Source organism: Orcinus orca, chromosome 1, assembly GCF_937001465.1.
Source record: "Orcinus orca chromosome 1, mOrcOrc1.1, whole genome shotgun sequence".
Classification (NCBI taxonomy): domain Eukaryota; kingdom Metazoa; phylum Chordata; class Mammalia; order Artiodactyla; family Delphinidae; genus Orcinus; species Orcinus orca.
Window position 1 is genome coordinate 49,030,054 of NC_064559.1, and position 19,232 is coordinate 49,049,285.

The 19,232-nt window shown below is 46.4% G+C and overlaps 1 pseudogene; it reads right to left on the reverse strand.

Moving 5' to 3' along the window:
* Positions 1-12,842: 12,842 nt before the first annotated feature.
* On the reverse strand, positions 12,843-15,441 carry LOC101285871 (RNA-binding protein with serine-rich domain 1-like; annotated as a pseudogene).
* Between the last annotated feature and the right edge of the window lie 3,791 nt (positions 15,442-19,232).

Here is a 19,232-nt window from a genome sequence, read left to right on the forward strand (position 1 = left end):
CACCATGGGGTGGGGGGATACAGAGGCAGCGCTGTGATTATCTACACTTCACCCCAAACTGGTAAGATCGTTTAAGTTTTGCTTTGCTTGTCAGAGTTTCTTCTCTTAGGCTACCAGCTAGTTCTTCTCTGCTGTCAATATGTCAATTTTCTCTTCAATTAACATACTATTTCTAACTTATGACCGAATAAATGAATCAGGAAGATACACTTATTAACATTGCATATGAAAGAAGAGCGAATTGGCGCGGAGAGAGGTTTCCAGGTCCTCTCTGCGTGATTGCCACTGCTTGAACTTTAGAACGTTGATTCCAGCTGAAGTGTTTAAGGGGGCTCTTTTCTCTTGGACCTTGTCTGTATTCTGGATACTTGAGGTTTCCGATCTATAATCTTCCAGAAGTGAGTCAAGTATAAGTATGGACATTATTCTCAGAGATTCCACTCTTTAACACCTAACTCCATGTGTAAAAGTGTGGATTTGAGCACTCTTTCATTTTTCCTTTCTGTGTTCCCTCCCTCTCCCAGCTAATATTGCCCTGTCCCCTTCTCTCTAAGCATTCATGCCGGCAGCATATTGTCAGGAAATAAAATTGGCCTCTGAATTTGCACCACTCAGTCGAATTCCTAATTTTTCTTAGGACGTAAATTTGGAACGTCAAATGGCTGCTCTGAACCTCAATCACCTCATTAAAAAGAGTGATAATTCTTCTTAGATGGGAAAACTGAAGGTGGTAATGCTGTGAAAGCATTTCCTAAAAGTATTGTCATTCAACAGTGTAACCTTCTCACATGTCCTTGCTAACAATTATTGACAATTATTCTGTGACAGACACTGAATTAGGCTTCATAGATTTTTCTCATTTAATCTTCACCAAGAAATCCTAATTTATGCTGCAATTATGCTAATTTTATCCTCATTTTGAGAAAGAGGAAACTGATGCTTAGAAAGGCTAATTAACCCAGGTTGATGCAGGTGATAAGTGTTAGAGTTAAGGTTTAAGCTCAGGCAGGAGGACACCAGACCCCAAATCTGAGTCCCCATACGATGGCAGAATTCAGGTATCTTGTCTGGTGGGGGGATCAGGGAAAGAGGAGGGGTGAATTAGGGGAGCAGATTAGCAAAGGCCTCTCAGACCACAGCCCCACCGGTGGCTGTCTCTCCATCATGCTCCATTCAGGCCCAGGGCAGCCCCGGTCCCGCATTCCCACGACAGCTTTCAGAGTCCCACTTCAAGAATGATTCAAACTCCCTTCCAGGTAGAGGTCGGACCACCTCCCTCACAGGCCACGCTGAATTTCTATGGATTCCTGTATGTAGCTGGCATTGCAACTTTTCCGTGGTGAAGTGGGGCAAGCAAGGCCCTAACACCCATGGAAACACATCTGTGTCTCCATCATGCCAGCCAGCACTTGATGATCTAAGAGAAAGCTATAGCTCTATAGAGTTCTATATATCTCCAAGCTGCTGATGGAGCCCAAAGTCACTGGTTTACAAGCACTTTCATTGCCTGCTCCTTCCCTCTGGCTATGCACGTGCCTAATCTCTCTATGTGAAAAGCCCCAGGATCAAAAAGGATATTGAATCATTACCTAATAATCTAACAATCTAAAGAATTCAGCAATGACTGCAATCTCCTGTGAGAGCTTTCCTTGCAACTTGGACCATGTAAACAAAGTAGGATTACCAAAGAGGGGACTATAATCTGGGGCTAAGTGGGGTTTAACTAGGTGGAACTGTCACGTTCTGGCCAAAAAGTACTGGCGCTTCTCTCCCGTGGTTCTCCATTTACCCCATCATTTATTGACTCCTCACAACTGGATGGCATTGAAACATAAACTAATGGCATAACCCTTCTTATGCAACACGCTCTGTGGGTAGCAGATCCTTACAATAAGCGTCACCCTATTTGACAGATAAAGTAATTGAGGTTTAAGGACTTGTCAGAGGTCACATAGGCAGGAGGTGAAAGACTGGGATTCAAACCCAGGTTCAGCTGGGACCAAAGCCTGGTGCTTGCCCCGGGACCACATGGCCTCTTGGACTGACCGTCACCACTCATTCCCTGGGTAACTGGACTGTGCCAGCCATGTCTGGTCAGAATCTCAATACCATACGTGATAAGATGAATAATCCTACCTCTAAAATACCCAGCCGGCTAGCAGTTTTCTCGCCCTGATTCACTGAAATGAAGAGGCATTGTTAAAGCATATATTAGGCCCCTGCCTGAGAACCCAGAGCCTGCTGCTAACAGGCCGCTGACAGTAGTGCCTGGCTTTCTGCAGACACAGGCTGTTTTAAAGCCAGCATCAAATGCACTCATTCAGGAGGACCCCTTCTTCCCACCCCTCCTTAGATCCCTGGTGAGTTTCTATTCCCCATTAATCTTTATCCCAAGAATTGTATTCCCAGGATGGCCCTAACTCAGGAAGGAAACTGAAGGTTGGATTAGCATAAAAATATGTGCTTTTCATTAGATTGGCGGCAGGCAGCATGAGTTGTAACCTGCCCAACTTCAACACTTGGAATAGAAGCATAGCTCACAGTCTGAGAAATACAGTCAGTGCTAGATTCCCACTATGCCCCTGACTGTTCGGGATCTCTGGCTCCCTACTGGTTCATCAGACCCAAAATAAATGCCACAGTCTGGCATTCAAGGTCTTCTGTCTGCTGTCTCCAGGGCTCCCTAGTCAACCCTGGCTGCTCCGCCCAAAGCTCCCCGGCTTGGCAGGCAGCTGCCCCCAGCTCCTCCCCATCGTGGTGCCTTGGCTTATGCCTGAAACACCCTCTCATCTCCATCCTACCCCTCTAAGCCCATCATTCCTTTTAAGACTCACAAGGCTCCAGGAAGGTCTTCCTGACCAGCCCCTATGTCTGCATTTCTTTCCATTAGCCCTTACTCGGTAGACCTCCCATGGGTCATCAAGACCTTCTTTGGCCAACATTTTCTGAGCCCTTTCTGTGTGCTAGGCACTGGGATAAGTGCTTTGCATATGATCCTCTTGCTCTGCTCCCCTTTACAGGAAACCTCCTCAAAGAAGTTGTTTATACTCGTGTCTCAATTCCTGTCCTCTCATGCTCTTTTGAACCATCTTCAAACAGACCTTGTCCCCGCCTCTCTGCTGAAATTGTTCTTTTCAAGGTCACTGATGATTTCTACACTGCTAAATCCAATGATCACTTTCCAATCCTCTTCCTCGTTTCAACAGGATGTGATGCAAGCATCGGACTCTATCATACCTTCTCATGTTGAGTAAGTTTTACTAAAGAGAAGTTAGATAATACCCCACCAAAATTGTCTAGTTCTTCCTATTTGACCTTAAGAAATAAAGGCTGAATATAAATACACACACACCCCTACAATTACTATAATTGTTTCAGCTGCAACTGTAATGTCATAGGAGGTGTGACTACTCAAATAATGGGTCTTGCTGCTAACAATGTATTTTTTCCCCCAAATGGTAACTTTCGATAATATTCTGAACAAAGCAAAGTACAATGTTCCTTTGATTTAAATGATTAAATATTAAGTGTATGTTGCCATACTAAAAAGAATATTTTGTAAAGTGGAAAGAGAGTCGAGGTTCAAATAATTCCAATAATTATAATTTTTTTCACTTCAGTGAATGCCTGACAAAACATTCAAAGTTGTGTGGGACATGAGATCGTTCTCTTTGTGTGATACTTGTCTCGCACATTGCAGGATATCGAATAGCCCTGGCTCCTGCCTATGAAATGCCAGTAGCACCCCCAGGCATTGCAAAAGCCAACAGTGCCCCTTAAGAATTCCACAATGCTGCTTCAGGGGTGACACCATGTGGGGAGACACTTGTCCTGCACTCCTGAACAGCTCATGAGCAGAGAAGCCGACTGGCTTTATTCCGGACTGTCTTTCCAAGGATCTTTGTGTAGCAAACAGCTTGGAACATACAGATAGTGTCCGTCTCAGAGCAAAGGATAGGCGTGCCTACCTCCTGTTACAAAAGCTTCAGGCTCCCTCAGCCTGGGGTTCCTTTCCTGTCATGCAACCCACTGTGTGTATGCAGGCACCTCTGGCCCTCTCCACATTGCCTTAGGCAACTGAGACTCAGGGAACAGGGCAGGGAAGGGCGGGTACTCTGGCTACTGCTATTGCTGAGAGTAATAATGTCTTTTGTCTGTGACCCCAGGAACTCATGTTTTCTGCCAGCATCCGTGAGGCTGGGGTAAGCTGACCTTAAATAGGGTCAAACTCAGATCCTTCACAGTTCCTGACAATCACTCCACTGAAAATCAGTAGAACTCTACGCTAACTCCCATTTCTATATACTAGTCCTGACCCCTTCCTGAACTCCAGACACTTATAACCAATTACCATCAACACTTGAACGTCCAACAGGCATCTCAAACTTAAAGTGCCCCCCAATACACTCCTTAACTCTCCCCCAAATCCCTTCCTTCCTGAAGCCTTTGTCATCTCAACGGAATGCAAATTCATCTTTTCTTGCCTCAGGCTGAAAATCTTGGCGTTGGGGTTTGGGGAGGTGCTTTCCTTTCTCTTGTATCACACATCTAGTCAGTCTCTTAGTCCTCTTGACGCTACCTTCAAAAACCACACAGACTCTGACCACTTCTCACCGTCTTCACCTCTCTCACCCTGGTCCACACCACCATCACCTGCAATCTGGATAACTGCCATCGTCTTAACTGGCCCCTTCCCCAGACAGTGCATGACTCACTAGCTCATGTCACTTCTTTTAGGTCTCTGCTCAAATGTCACCATTATCGCACAGGTTTTCACGTATGACCCTATTTGAAATAGCATCCCCTTGCAGGCCTGGTGAATCCTATTCCCTTTCTCTGCTTTATTTTTCTCTCTAGACTTTATAGCATCTCATATATACATACATTGCTTGCTTATCTTTTATGATCTATCTCCTCCCATTAAAATGTAATTGTCTGTTGAATGGGTGAATCGATCGATACAATCTTCACAGCACACCCCTGGAATTCCAAAAGTAAAATTTGCAATAGTTGCTACAATTGAACTGCTCATAACCTGTATGGAGGGAGAGGATGAAATGCCATGAAACAACTGACAAACAAAACCTGGAACCAGGAAGCCTAGGGTCAGATCCTAGTTATACCGTTGGCTAGCTCTGTACTACTGGGTAAGATAATAACACTGACCTACAGTTATTTCATTTGTCGAACAAGTACATTCCCTGCTGATCCCATGGGTTGCGGTGATTGTCAAACTTAGTAAGTTATCCCCCAAAGCTCTGCAAACTGTAAAGGACTGTAGGATGTGTTTCTTGCTGTTTATCTTTAAAACATACCACATTTTTCATTCCCATTGTCACAGTTACAGCCTGTATGATCTTGATCGGCAAGCATTCCTGTGCTTTGTTGTACACCTGGATTGTCTCAAGCAGTTCTGTCTGTTTTACATGCCTTTGCCCCACCCTTGCCATTTGCCCTGACCCAGATCCCCTGCTACAAAGACTCCAGGTCCTACGATGGAATGTCTTTCCCATCCCTATACTGCTTTGGAATGGTACTGTCAGGCTTCTCAGGGTGTGAGTGTTATTAAAGGTGTTACTGCTCCTTAGCAGCTCCTAGGTTGCAGGTATTGGGCCTATTCACCTTTGTGACTCCCCGACTCCTAACACAGTGTGGTTATAGCACAGCCTCTACTTGGCTGAATGAGCTCAACATGTCAGGGAGCAAGCTGGAAGCAATTTATGATTTCTCACTGACATCCTCTGTAAAGAAATCACCACTTTCCAATCTCTTGTCAACCTCAACTTCTTACATGGGCTGCGTGATGGACAAAAGCCAGCAGCGTGACTCCAAGCCTCCCTTAGAAAGTCTTGCATAGGGGCTCCAGCACCTCCCCTTGGAATGACAGCAGGATTTCACATCAACGGTTGTATTACTAACCATTGAAGCCTCTGCTGAAACTTAGAGACAAAAGAGTGAGTTACAGTGAAGATCTTATTTCAAGCATTTGTTGACTTGAATACCAAAAATTCAAAATGACAAGATATAGCTCCAAACGAGGTGTATGACACTTGAGACGAGTCCAGAAGACCCACTCTGCTAGGAACAGAGCGGCTGATGAATTGTTAAGCTCCTTTCTGGAAATGTCTTCAAACAGAAGACTGGGAAAGCAGTGAAGGAAATGTCTTTGAAAGAAGATCTCTTTGGTGATGCGGATGTGAGAAGACACTTGCAAAAGATGCTCATGCCATCCTGCAGTTTGTAACAGGATGGGAACAGTTCAGTCCTGGACCCGAGGGCCCTTTGATGACAGGGAGGAACTACCTCTGCTGGGGACTGCCTGTGGCAATCCTAAACCTCCTCAGTTAACCCTCAGTATTGACCTGCCGATCCCTCCCTTTTTTGCCCCCAAATTCCATGTCCCAGTAGAAATTCCTGGGAATCTGCTTCTCACCAGCTTAGGGACTGCAGTGAAGGGGAGAAACAGAAACAGGCATGAGGGACAATAACTTCCATTATTCGAGCACATACAACGATCTACACACTTCCCTATTTTAACCCATTTAATCTTTACAATTATTCTGAGGAGTATACAGAACTAGCCCTATGGGGAAACTGAGGCTCAGGTTGCTGAAGACATTTTCCCATGAAAACACAGCTAGAAGAAACAGGGGAGGTACAATTTGCTGTTCCCAGAACCTTCCCTGGACTGCCCTGCTGGCGCTCACCCTGTGTACTCCACCTGAAAGACCACTGCTCATCTCTACTGGTCCAGATCCCACTCTTCTTAAAGGGGCAGCTCCCATCTAATTACCTGCATACAGCAGTCTTGGTTCCTTCCAAGGTGGAAGCAACGGCTTCTTCGTCCATCAGATGAAACTTTGTACGTTTTACATGTCACAGTCCCCCACTCCTGCCCCCAACGTGGCCATTTGTGTACATCTTATTTCCTCTACTAGAAGAAAAAAGCCTTGTGGGCTGTGACAGTGTCTTATTCACCTTGGTAATACCCAAAGCATATAATCAAAGCATTAGAGCAAGTGTCTTGCTCATAGTAGGTATTCAACACATGTTTGTTGAATGAGGAACACAGAGGCATTGTAAAAGGTGAAATCTCAGGTATTCTGGTCCCAGAGCCCCTTGTTTTCAGCTCAGATGAACAAGATCTGAGGGTTCGCTGTCATCAAAAGCAAACGCTGGCCCAATTCCAGAGGGCATCTACCCCTTCCTGGCTTCTGCTTCAAAGTTTCCCCTAAGTCCCAGTCGCAGCCCTCTTGATCTTTCCCTGTTTGCTCATTAAAGTTAATTTGGGACATGAAAAGATCCAGGACTGAATATTTCACTCAGGCCAGGTCTCCTTAATACAGCAACTGCAGACAAAACGTACAAAGATGGCAGAGGTTATCAGTACGAGGCCAGTGCATGGAGCACCTGTTTACACCCTGGACCCTCTGTTCATGGATATAGATCTTCAGTCAGCTTTGGGATGCTAAGAATAGCAGGAGAAGTAGATTGTGTCTCTTCATAGAGATGTCAAGAGTCTTCAAGAAGTTCCACAGCTCTCCTTCTGGGAGGGATTAAGAAAATGTCGATTTGTGTGAAAATGGCCTTATGTTGAGTCCTGGGTATGGACGAAGATCATTGTTAAGAATATCAGTTATTGGGGCTTCCCTGGCAGTCCAGTGGTTAAGCCTCCACACTTCCCTTGCAAGGGGGCACAGGTTTGATCTCTGGTTGGGGAACTAAGGTCCCCCATGCCGCATGGCGCAGCCAAAGGGAAAAGAAGCAAAGGAATATCAGTTATCATCTTCCGAGTTCTTCCGGTGTGGCGAGGATCGTGCTGAGTGTTTTCACATCGATCACCTCTTCCAATCCTCCCAGCCATCCTCCAGGTGGTATTATAATTGACCTTGTATTTCTTATGAGGAAAGCATGGCCTAGAGAAGGTCAGTTACTGGACTGAGATCTTACAGCTATTGGACAACAGGGAAGGTGACAAAGCTGAGATTCCAGCCATGGCAGAATAGGCCCAGGGTCTGGACTACTAACCACCACATCCTATTGCTCCTTAGGATGTCTCAAAGTGTATTTTTTAGCAGGCAGAAAAGATGCGAACCAATAACTGCTGCCTTAGATGGTGCCGCTCTGAAGAGTGGGGTAAGGCCTTGGCTTTTGTTAAATTTCACTTATAAAATTGATTTATTTGAGGAATGAAAGAACAGAGGTTGTCGCATAAACAGTTGGTGCCGTGAGAACCCAAGGACGACTTTGCCTATGTGACGTGCCTATATGGCATGTCAAGGTTTCAGGATTCAACGGGATGGTCTGTAAAGTTTACAAAGCTGGAGCCAGAGGGGTGAGGACAGTGGACGAACACAGAAGCACAGTAAAGTATCGCCATTCTCAAGTGCCCATCGCCTTTGATTCTAACAGACATATATTTGCTTTAGAAGAAATTTTAATTCTAGTCAATGTAAGTTACTCAGTCCTATGGAAATATTTTTAAAAGCGGAACTGGGGTCAGGACTAAAATAAGAAACAATGCAAGCATAAAATAAAATTCTACAACTACGTCCAAATATATCAATGATCACGGTAAATGTAAGTATCTTAAATTCCCGTCAAAGTAATAGATTTTCAGAACAGGTCAAAATACAAAGTCAAGCTATATGCTGATTATAAGACATATGCTTAAACAACTGGGCACAGAAAGGCTGAAAACATAGGCATTAAAGAAGACTAGAAAAATAATGAAAATAGATGTTATAATACTAACATCAGACAAAAGAACACTAAAGATGAGAATCACTAACATTAAAAGGGACAAATATATTTTGTCCTTTCTGTCACCTTCAAGTACAAAGAAGATATAACAATTATCAATTTTAATGCGTTAACACTGCAGCCTCTATATGCATAAAATAAAAACTGATAGAAATAAAAAGAGAAATGTTTTCCAGATAACTTTTGGGTTAAATAGAAAATAAATAAAGTAATAATGACAATATAAATGGAAAAATTATTCAGAAGTGAATGACAGTGAAAGAGCTCTATGTACCAAAATCCATGGATGCAGCGAGAGTGGACTCAGCTCAAAAGAAGTCACCTTGCCATTTCCTGAGCCTTCAGGCTCTTTACACCAGCACTGCACCATTTGCTGCAGTGGCCACTGTCCACATGTGGCTAGTTAAATTTCAATCTATTACAATGAAAAAGTCGCTTCCCTACTTGTACTGATCACATTTCAAGTTCTCAGTAGCCACAAGTGGCTAGAAGTTACCATAGTGGACAGCACAGATTTTAGGAACTGCTCATCCTTGCAGAATGTTCTGCTTGGCAGTGCTTCTGCAGAGTTTGCCAGGGAAGTTCCAGTATGTCAACTTTGCCGACTGTAGGCCACCATTGAGCCCAGGTTTCAACTGGCCAAACTAGCCAACTATCGATATTTATACCATTCCCAGATGCTCAAGCCACGTATTAACCCTAGAATCTCAGGAGAGTCAACTCATATGGATAAATGAGGCTCAATCAACTCTTCAGTTGCATTCTACATAGTCAAACACCTTTAGAATTCATTCACACCCACGTTCCCCATACTCTTGCCAATGCCGATGGGTGAGGTCTTGTTACACTTTTGGTGGGTCGATTCCCTCTCACACCTCAGGGCAGGTCTTGTACCCCTTTTCTGGGCTGTGTTGGGATCTACTCTTGGTAGGGACATGCAGGTATTAAGAGTGGTGGGAGTAGGGCCTACAAAGACTGGCATCCCCTGGTGATGGGACCATCCCGGGTACAGTCACTGAAAGGTGTTTATGCAGAGGAAGACATTTTCTCTCAAGTGGGAAGGCGGGTTTCCTCCATCAGAAAGAGAGGTCCTATGGAATTGGGGAGTTCAAACCTCAGCCTCCCCTGTTTCCCCATTCCAGATCTCAAGGTCCCATGCCTTCCTCCACAGGAGCCCTTGTCTTAGCGTTAGAGACTGGGGGAGCAGGCCTTCAATTGGCCCTGCCACTCTACAACACACCCAGTACAGCACTGGGTCCTTAGCCATGTTGGCCCTGCAACGGTAAGAACGGACGGATTCCTTTCAAGTTGGTATAAAGGCTTTTGAAAGTACTTGACACTAGAAGCTTCCCTGAGTTTCTGGCAGTTTTCTAAGACATAGCCAGGGATGATTCTGACCAACCTTGAACCTCCCCCAGGAACACCTCCTGTCAATGAACTATTCTAATCTGCACTCGACTCATCATTCAGCATGACATTCTCTCATTAGTGTGCAATTTGAATATTTCCTGTGCGTGTCTGAGTCTGCTACACCTTTAACTATATCGTAAGCTTTGTGAGGGCAAGATTATCTCACAACATTTAGTGAATTCATATGTACTGAATTCCTGAAGGCATTCTGGCTCATCCTGGCATTTCATGCCAGACAAGTGGCAGTGGCTGTGCCTGGGGCCCCTCAAGAACGTGGGGTGGTGGTCAGGGAGACAGGTCTGAGGGGGAGTCTCGCCGTGGAGCAGCCAGGCCATGAAGGACGACTGTGGGCTCCTGTGGTCAAGCTGAGTTTTCCTCAGGAAACTCTTTCGAGGCACTCGGTGTCCACAGACTCTGGAGCTGTCTGCCATCTCTGCTAATTCACCATCTTTGGCTTCCTTCTGGTGACTGGTGGGCCGTGTCTGGTTTGGGATGGGTGATTCCTACCTTCAAAGTCTTGGTCAGGAGGTTCCTATTTTAATGAACACCATGCAGCCTTGGTGCCTGGCCAAGGTGGGGGCCTGAGCAACCCGGACGGGACCTGAAGTGGGGCCCCTTGTCCTCATGCATGCCACTTGCAACCTCACACTGCTGTGGGCTCAGTGCTGCTGTTCTCTCTCCTCCTCCAGCCACTGGCAATCAGCTGCCGGAAATGGCCAAGAGGTGGAGAGAAATGTGGTGGTCAGGAGATGACCGGTGTCTGCTTGCCCCTCAGTGTCCACTCTGTCCCTTAGAGCTACAGCTCTGAGGTGCTGGACATATCATTAGGAGCGACCTAAAACAGCCTCTTTTGACACCTGCAGTCCAATCTAGGTAGAACTGGGCTACCCAGAAACGTGCACTGGCTCTGTGCTGATGGTGAATACTCAGCGGAGCAATGGCCTTTGCTGCACAGAGGGCCACTTCCGCTCACAGCAGCTCAACAGCTCCCCAGAGCGCGGGCAAGAACGAAAGAGAATACTGGAGATTTCTCCTCCCTGGTTCACTCATCACAGTGTCACGTGCATGACTTCGCTTTGTACCTCCTCTCCCTGAGCATTTAGCTTTTTGAAGTTTTCTGGGTGTTTTGATCACTAGTTAATAAGGAAATACTGTGGGGTTACACAATTACTCCCTTCTAGGCAACAACCCCATGCTTCCCTCCCTCTTTCTCTCTCTCCCTTCTTCTCTCTCTCCTTCCTTCTCTCTCTCCCTCCTTCTCTCTCTCCCTCCCTCTTCTTTTCACTTCTGTGCTTTCCAACCCCCCACCCCACAACGCCCATCCTTAGACAAGACAGGTGACAAAGCTCTTTCTTTTTTTTCATAGAGAAACCAAAGCTCTGCTATTTAGGGGGAAATGGTGACCAGATTCCTGGTCTCTCTATTTCCAGTCATTCTTTTACCCCATTTCACCACCCTGCTTTCTTAAAAGCTAGGATTCTACAGCAAAATATTAACAGTGGTTATCATCAGGTTTAGAATTGCAGGTGCTTATTTTTTCTCTCATTTTTTGCTTACAGATTTTTCCAAATTTTCCTCTAAAGGCTCCATATTAGTTTTGCCTTAGCTCAGGTAAACTAGCTGCTATAACAAACAATGTGAAAACTTTCCATGGCTTAATCAAAAAAGTTTGTTTCTTGACCACATGTAGTCTAAAATGAGTGTTCCTGAACAATGTACAGGCCTCCTAAAAGGTGTAATCCAGGAAATCTTTCCTTTTCATCTTGCAGCTCCTCCATCCTCAGCAACATATGGCTTTCAAGTAAGCTGTGATATTCTGTATAAATCCAGAGGAAAGGAAAATAGCATGGAAGAGTGTGCGAGACAGGATTTTATGGATGTGACCAGAAAGTAATATATGTCGCTTCCATTCACAATCCATTGGCCAGAACCCAGTTGCCAGGCTGCATCCACCTGCAAGGTAGGTGGAAAATGTAGTTTATCAGCATACAGAGGAAAAGGAAATGAATATGGTGAATTGCTGGCCAATCTATGCCACACTTGCACAAGAAAAAGAAAAGAAAGTTGAAGTTAACATGGAATAAGGAAGGTAAGCCCTTCCGTAAAGCAATCTTAAGCTCTCTCTCCCACAGCATTTTCACACTGAAATCCCCACTGTCCCACAGTCAAGAAAATGACCTTCATCCTCAAGGGCATGGACAGATTGGACTTTCTGATATTAAAGAGTTATAGGAAACGGAGAAGCTGAGGGCTGAGACTGAGGGTTCACAGGCAGTGCTGTGACCTGGGTGCAAACTCTCCTCCTCTCCACTAGGGGCGCTGTCAGCACATGAGTGCTGCCTCTCTGCCCCACAGCCTTGCTTACACGGTAAGGACAGATGATTATGCAGAAGACTGTGAGGTCAGCATCATTCATGTTGAATAATGGCCTTCCTCTCCTCTAAGCACTCCTATCCCTCCCTCCCAGAGAAACTTTGGTTCCATGTACCTCTTACAATAAATCCAGAACCACTGGTGTTCCCAGGGCATGTCTCACATTCCCTGTACCTTGTTCTTCACCATCCCCTTTACATGTAGACTCTTGCCTTGAATACAGTCCTGCAAATGCAACTGAAAGTCACCTAGTGCCTAGAACTCTTTCTACCTGTGTATGTTTTATTTTATTTTTTTGCACTCTAATCCTAGGTTTATTCAACACAATTCTTTTCTCTACACAACAAAGTACAAACACAATATTATCTAAAATGCTACAAAGTTACAAAACTGAAAACAGAGAAAATGTATAGTACTGACTGTACAATAAAAGCCAAAAAAGCAATGAACACATTGCCAAGGTAACCTACACGACCACCATGAATACCGACACAACGGGGGGCGGGGGGGCGGGGCGGGAGAGGGGGCAGTTCTGTGATGACCCGACAGAGCTGGCTCTCAACTTACCAGTTTCAGAGAGAAAGGGAGATGTGCGCGCGTGTGTGTGTGTGTGTGTGCACGCACATGAGTACACGTGAAAAGAACCATTTCGGGTATTTGGCCCTTGAGGTCAGAAGAGGACTCAAACGGGCGCAGGGCCAGGCTAACAGGAACGGCAGTTGCGTGAAAGCACACCCTTTCCTGTGGGACCCTGCAGGCCAGCAGGTTAGGGCACGAGCAGGCCACCAGATCGGCCCCAGGTCATCTGTGGAAGGGGAAAACATGCTCCCAGGCTGGGGCTGTACCACCACCTGGAGCCCCCTGCTCATCCCTGCTGACTTTGCCACTAAACTGCCTCTCAGGAACTAGAAATGTGGAAGCTTTCTAGCCAGAAAACTGGAGGGCATCTTTATAAGCGTGACCCCCAAACCAACAACGCCCCTGCAGCCGGAACTCTGCCGCCAGGGGAAACGTAGCAGTTACTGCCTTCACCTCCGAAGCCTGCCCCTGAGTGAGGGATTTCTTTCCTACCGATCCTCCTTCGGCTAGAAAAGTGACAGAAGTGAGTTGGATGGGATACAAGTCACAGGGCAGAGCTGCCGTGGCCCTGCTTATACGGAGGAGTTGAAGCTGGAGCGGCTCCTGTGGCGCCGGCGCACCGGGGACCTGTGCTGAGGGGAACGCGACCTCCTCCTCATCCGTGGGGGGGACCTGTGCCACATGGGAGGCGGTGGCGGCATTCTCCAGGGACGGCTGAATCGCCGGGGGGCGGGGCGGCCGAGGCCAGGGAACCGCCACAGCCGTGGCAGTGATCTCCTGGCCATCGATGTGTCCTCCCTCCACGTGCTTCAGCGCCTTCTCGGCCTCATCTGGATTCTCAGACTCTACGGGGGTGCATCCTTTCTACAGGCACGTCAATCATTTAAATTTTCCCATAGGTGGAGAATATCTCCAGGATATGATCCTTGGTCACATTCCTGGTGAGCCTTCCAATGTGCCCTGTGGTGGGTTTAGGGGAAGGGCTCCGCCTTTTCCTTTCCTTTTTATCTCTTCTGGGTGGTTTGGATTTGGAGCGGGAATGCCGCCGTTGTCCTGCCTGCGCCGAGAAGGACTCGGAGAGCCAGGGGAGCTGCCGGAGCTGGAGCTGCGGGATGTGCTGGAACTTCCTGAGCGGCTCGATGCTGAAGATGAGCTGGAGCCCGTGCTGGTGCTCGAGCCCGAGCTGCAGGTCGAGCTGGACCGAGAGCTGGTGCTGCTGCTATCACTGGAAGCGCTGCGCCTCTTTGGAGTTTCATCCCTGCCACGATTCTTCTCGCTGGACTCCTTGGCGGCCCCCTTATCTTTAGAGCGATCCTTGGACTTCCCATCAGAGCGGTCTTTGCGTTTGGTAGGAGGACCTCAGTGCTGGACTTTGTATTATTTTCTTTGACTCCTAGCAAGCTCTTCTTTTTCACTCCTGATAAATCCATTCTCCCCTTCTGAGGTGTTCAAAGCAGCAATGGCGGCCTCACTTATCTGAACTCTCCCTTCTAACTTGAGTCTGAGAAACGATCCCTAATCGATTGCAATTTACGCCAAAGTGCAGCATCTTTCCGCCGCCGCGACCTCCTCCCCCTCTCCTCAGCCACTGAGGCCCGCGCTGCTCGGGCGTCACGATTAGGGAGCGGGGAGGCCCTACTGTATGTTAGACACACAGCAGATGATAATTAGAGAATAAAGTTGATGAGCTAATTCATACTCAATACATATGCAGATATGTTGAATATGTAATATTCAACAACATATCTTGATATTAATAAGAAATGATACCCTGACATCCCAAAATTAATCTCAAAAGCTAGTTTTTCAGGTTCATCTACTGTCCAGTGGAGAGAGATTTAGGGGCAGGTGAGGGGCTTTCTAGGTGCTCCCCCAAATCTGTCTGTTACAGAAAAATGAAGAGGCTGGATAGATGCTCAGTATGTATAATGTGAGCACACTCCCCAATGTTTATACGGTTTCATGCTTTCAATAGATGACCAAACATATGAGTAAGGGATCTTAAACGATGTGCAAATGTTTGTGAGGAACCCAGGCCTTTTCTGGATAGTCTCCGTGTTTGTGGACCTGTCCGCCTCTCCTCTAAGCACTGGACAGGAGCAGAAGAAAGCAGGCCATGGGAGAGAGGGACAAGTGTAACCAGAAGCATCTCAAAGGCCCAAACAGACATCAGGAGTGCACACATTCTCGCAGGTGCACACTGGGAAATGTTTACCTTCCTCCTTTGGCAGAAGGCAATTAGTTCCCAGTGTGCTAGAATGGAAGGGAACAGTGAGAACCAGTTCACCAGACGTGTAGGCTCGTGTCCACAACTTTCCATTCTGCCCGGGAGCAGTGGCCAGAGGGAGATGATAAAAGTAGGTAGAAGTTAGCTCTGTACATACGGCCCCAAACTTGAGGAGCCCTCAGGGAGAAGGCGGGTGGAGACCTCCTGAGTTTTGCTCTTCTCTCCTTTGTTAGACAGATGGATTCTGCCTTGTCCTGTTTCTCACATTGTTTTTTGGGGGGAGGTTTTGCCTCAGCAACTAAAAGGGAGGCTGCTTAAGAGCAGGGACTTTGTGGGACTTCCCTGGCAGTCCAGTGGTTAAGACTCTGCACTTCCACTGCAGGGGCCATGGGTTCGATCCCTGGTCAGGGAACTCCTGCATGCCACAGGACATGGCCAGAAAAAAAAAAAAAGGGAGCAGAGACTTTGTCATATCCTAGCTACCTAATTTGCTCTGCAAGTTCCAGAAGAATATAATGTCCTCTACACAGTTGATACTTAATAAAGTCTCCTTTGCTTCTAGCGCCTCCCTTTCCTGTCTCTCCTCAATGTAATGTCTGATTGCCCTGTGAACTCTCAGGGAGGCATCAATGGTCTAAAGTCTGAATTATCTAAGCAGCGGGTCCACTCTCTTTCTGGTCTGTGTGTAAAAACACGCCACTGACTTTGAAAGAGTTTCTCTGTATATCGTTGCTTAATATCTCTACGTAAGGTGTGCCCTCTTGGTTTTCCAGAAATCTCCATAACTGAGACTCCAACAGGTTAATTTGCCCAAAGACTCATGGCTGGTCAGGGATAGGACAGGGATTTAAGCTGGTAGGCTTGAAGGCCAAGCCCCTGCTTCTGTCATCTGGCTTCCACTGACTTCTCTGCAGAGAACGGGGTGATTAATCAGACAACAAAATGGGTAAAAAGTGGGCAGCAAGGAGAGTGTGCATGAGTAGAACAGTGAGAATATCCCCCATCCTCCTAAACAGTATGTATACATCATACTTTCTGTCTCTATCCCCAGGTTCCCCAGGGTGTGGAGAGGCTAACATGCCTCCACGTTCCCGGCTGGAGCTTACCTTTCTCGATACAGGTCAGAGTGTTTCAAATCCTTCTTGTTTCTCCTGTTACACTTAGTTACTTGGCTCTTTCCTATTATTTTTCTTCTGGGATGCCACTTTTTTATCGCCATTTTTTAATACAGCCATGGAAAATGATGAAATAACTCAGAAAACACTTCCTCCTTGCTCTTAGCAAGTTATTTGTGCTCCAGTTCTAAACTGCTAGGCAAATCTCTGATAATTAATGAATTTCTACCAACATAATAGCTCATAAAACATATCTTTTGGGTAACATACCTGCATTTATAGAAACATATTTAAATTAAATGCACTCCCAATCCAAAAAAAAAAATTGTCCACATAATTTTAATGGAATTCAGCAAACCCATTCTAAAATATATCTGGGAAAGACATTTAGAGAAGAACCCAGGTCTTTTTCTTTTTTTTTTTTTTCCCAGAAGGAAAAATGAGGAATAAATTGCTTTACCAATTTTCATAATACATTATACATATTCAACAATTAAAACTGTGGTGTAGGAGCAAGCAAGTATCATATGCCCATAAATTAACATAGTATGATGTAATAGAGACTCCAGAAACAGAAACATGCAGTGTGAGAACTAAACACATGTTAAGTAAGACATGACACCATAAAACTCCCAGAAGAGAGCATAGGCAAAACATTCTCTGGCATAAATCATACCAATGTTTTCTTAGGTCAGTCCCCCAAGGCAATAGAAATAAAAGTAAACAAATGGGACCTTATCAAACTTATAAGCTTTTCACAGCAAAGGAAACCATAAAAAAAGAAAAAATGAGAAGACAACTTACAGAATGGGAGAAAATATTTGCAAATAATGTAACATCATTTGAATGATAGAGAGAAGGAAGGAGAGAGAGAAGCAGGGAGAGAGAGAAGGAGGGAGAGAGAGAAGGAGGGAGAGAGAGAAGGAGAGAGAGAAGCAGGGAGAGAGAGAAGCAGGGAGGAGAGAAGGAGGAAGAGAGAGAAGCAGGGAGAGAGAGAAGGAGGGAGAGAGAGAAGCAGGGAGAGAGAAGGAGGGAGAGGGAGAAGGAGGGAGAGAGAAGCAGGCAGAGAGAGAAGGAGGGAGAGAGAGAGAAGCAGAGAGAGAGAGAAGGAGGGAGAGAATGAAGGAGGGAGAGAGAGAAGGAGGGAGGGAAGCATGGGGTTGTTGCCTAGAAGGGAGTAATTGTGTAACCCCACAGTATTTCCTTATTAACTAGTGATCAAAACACCCAGAAAACTTCAAAAAGCTAAATGCTCAGGGAGAGGAGGTACAAAGCGAAGTCATGCACGTGACACTGTGATGAGTGAACCAGGGAGGAGAAATCTCCAGTATTCTCTTTCGTTCTTGCCCGCGCTCTGGGGAGCTGTTGAGCTGCTGTGAGCGGAAGTGGCCCTCTGTGCAGCAAAGGCCATTGCTCCGCTGAGTATTCACCATCAGCACAGAGCCAGTGCACGTTTCTGGGTAGCCCAGTTCTACCTAGATTGGACTGCAGGTGTCAAAAGAGGCTGTTTTAGGTCGCTCCTAATGATATGTCCAGCACCTCAGAGCTGTAGCTCTAAGGGACAGAGTGGACACTGAGGGACAAGCAGACACCGGTCATCTCCTGACCACCACATTTCTCTCCACCTCTTGGCCATTTCCGGCAGCTGATTGCCAGTGGCTGGAGGAGGAGAGAGAACAGCAGCACTGAGCCCACAGCAGTGTGAGGTTGCAAGTGGCATGCATGAGGACAAGGGGCCCCACTTCAGGTCCCGTCCGGGTTGCTCAGGCCCCCACCTTGGCCAGGCACCAAGGCTGCATGGTGTTCATTAAAATAGGAACCTCCTGACCAAGACTTTGAAGGTAGGAATCACCCATCCCAAACCAGACACGGCCCACCAGTCACCAGAAGGAAGCCAAAGATGGTGAATTAGCAGAGATGGCAGACAGCTCCAGAGTCTGTGGACACCGAGTGCGTCAAAAGAGTTTCCTGAGGAAAACTCAGCTTGACCACAGGAGCCCACAGTCGTCCTTCATGGCCTGGCTGCTCCACGGCGAGACTCCCCCTCAGACCTGTCTCCCTGACCACCACCCCACGTTCTTGAGGGGCCCCAGGCACAGCCACTGCCACTTGTCTGGCATGAAATGCCAGGATGAGCCAGAATGCCTTCAGGAATTCAGTACATATGAATTCACTAAATGTTGTGAGATAATCTTGCCCTCACAAAGCTTACGATATAGTTAAAGGTGTAGCAGACTCAGACACGCACAGGAAATATTCAAATTGCACACTAATGAGAGAATGTCATGCTGAATGATGAGTCGAGTGCAGATTAGAATAGTTCATTGACAGGAGGTGTTCCTGGGGGAGGTTCAAGGTTGGTCAGAATCATCCCTGGCTATGTCTTAGAAAACTGCCAGAAACTCAGGGAAGCTTCTAGTGTCAAGTACTTTCAAAAGCCTTTATACCAACTTGAAAGGAATCCGTCCGTTCTTACCGTTGCAGGGCCAACATGGCTAAGGACCCAGTGCTGTACTGGGTGTGTTGTAGAGTGGCAGGGCCAATTGAAGGCCTGCTCCCCCAGTCTCTAACGCTAAGACAAGGGCTCCTGTGGAGGAAGGCATGGGACCTTGAGATCTGGAATGGGGAAACAGGGGAGGCTGAGGTTTGAACTCCCCAATTCCATAGGACCTCTCTTTCTGATGGAGGAAACCCGCCTTCCCACTTGAGAGAAAATGTCTTCCTCTGCATAAACACCTTTCAGTGACTGTACCCGGGATGGTCCC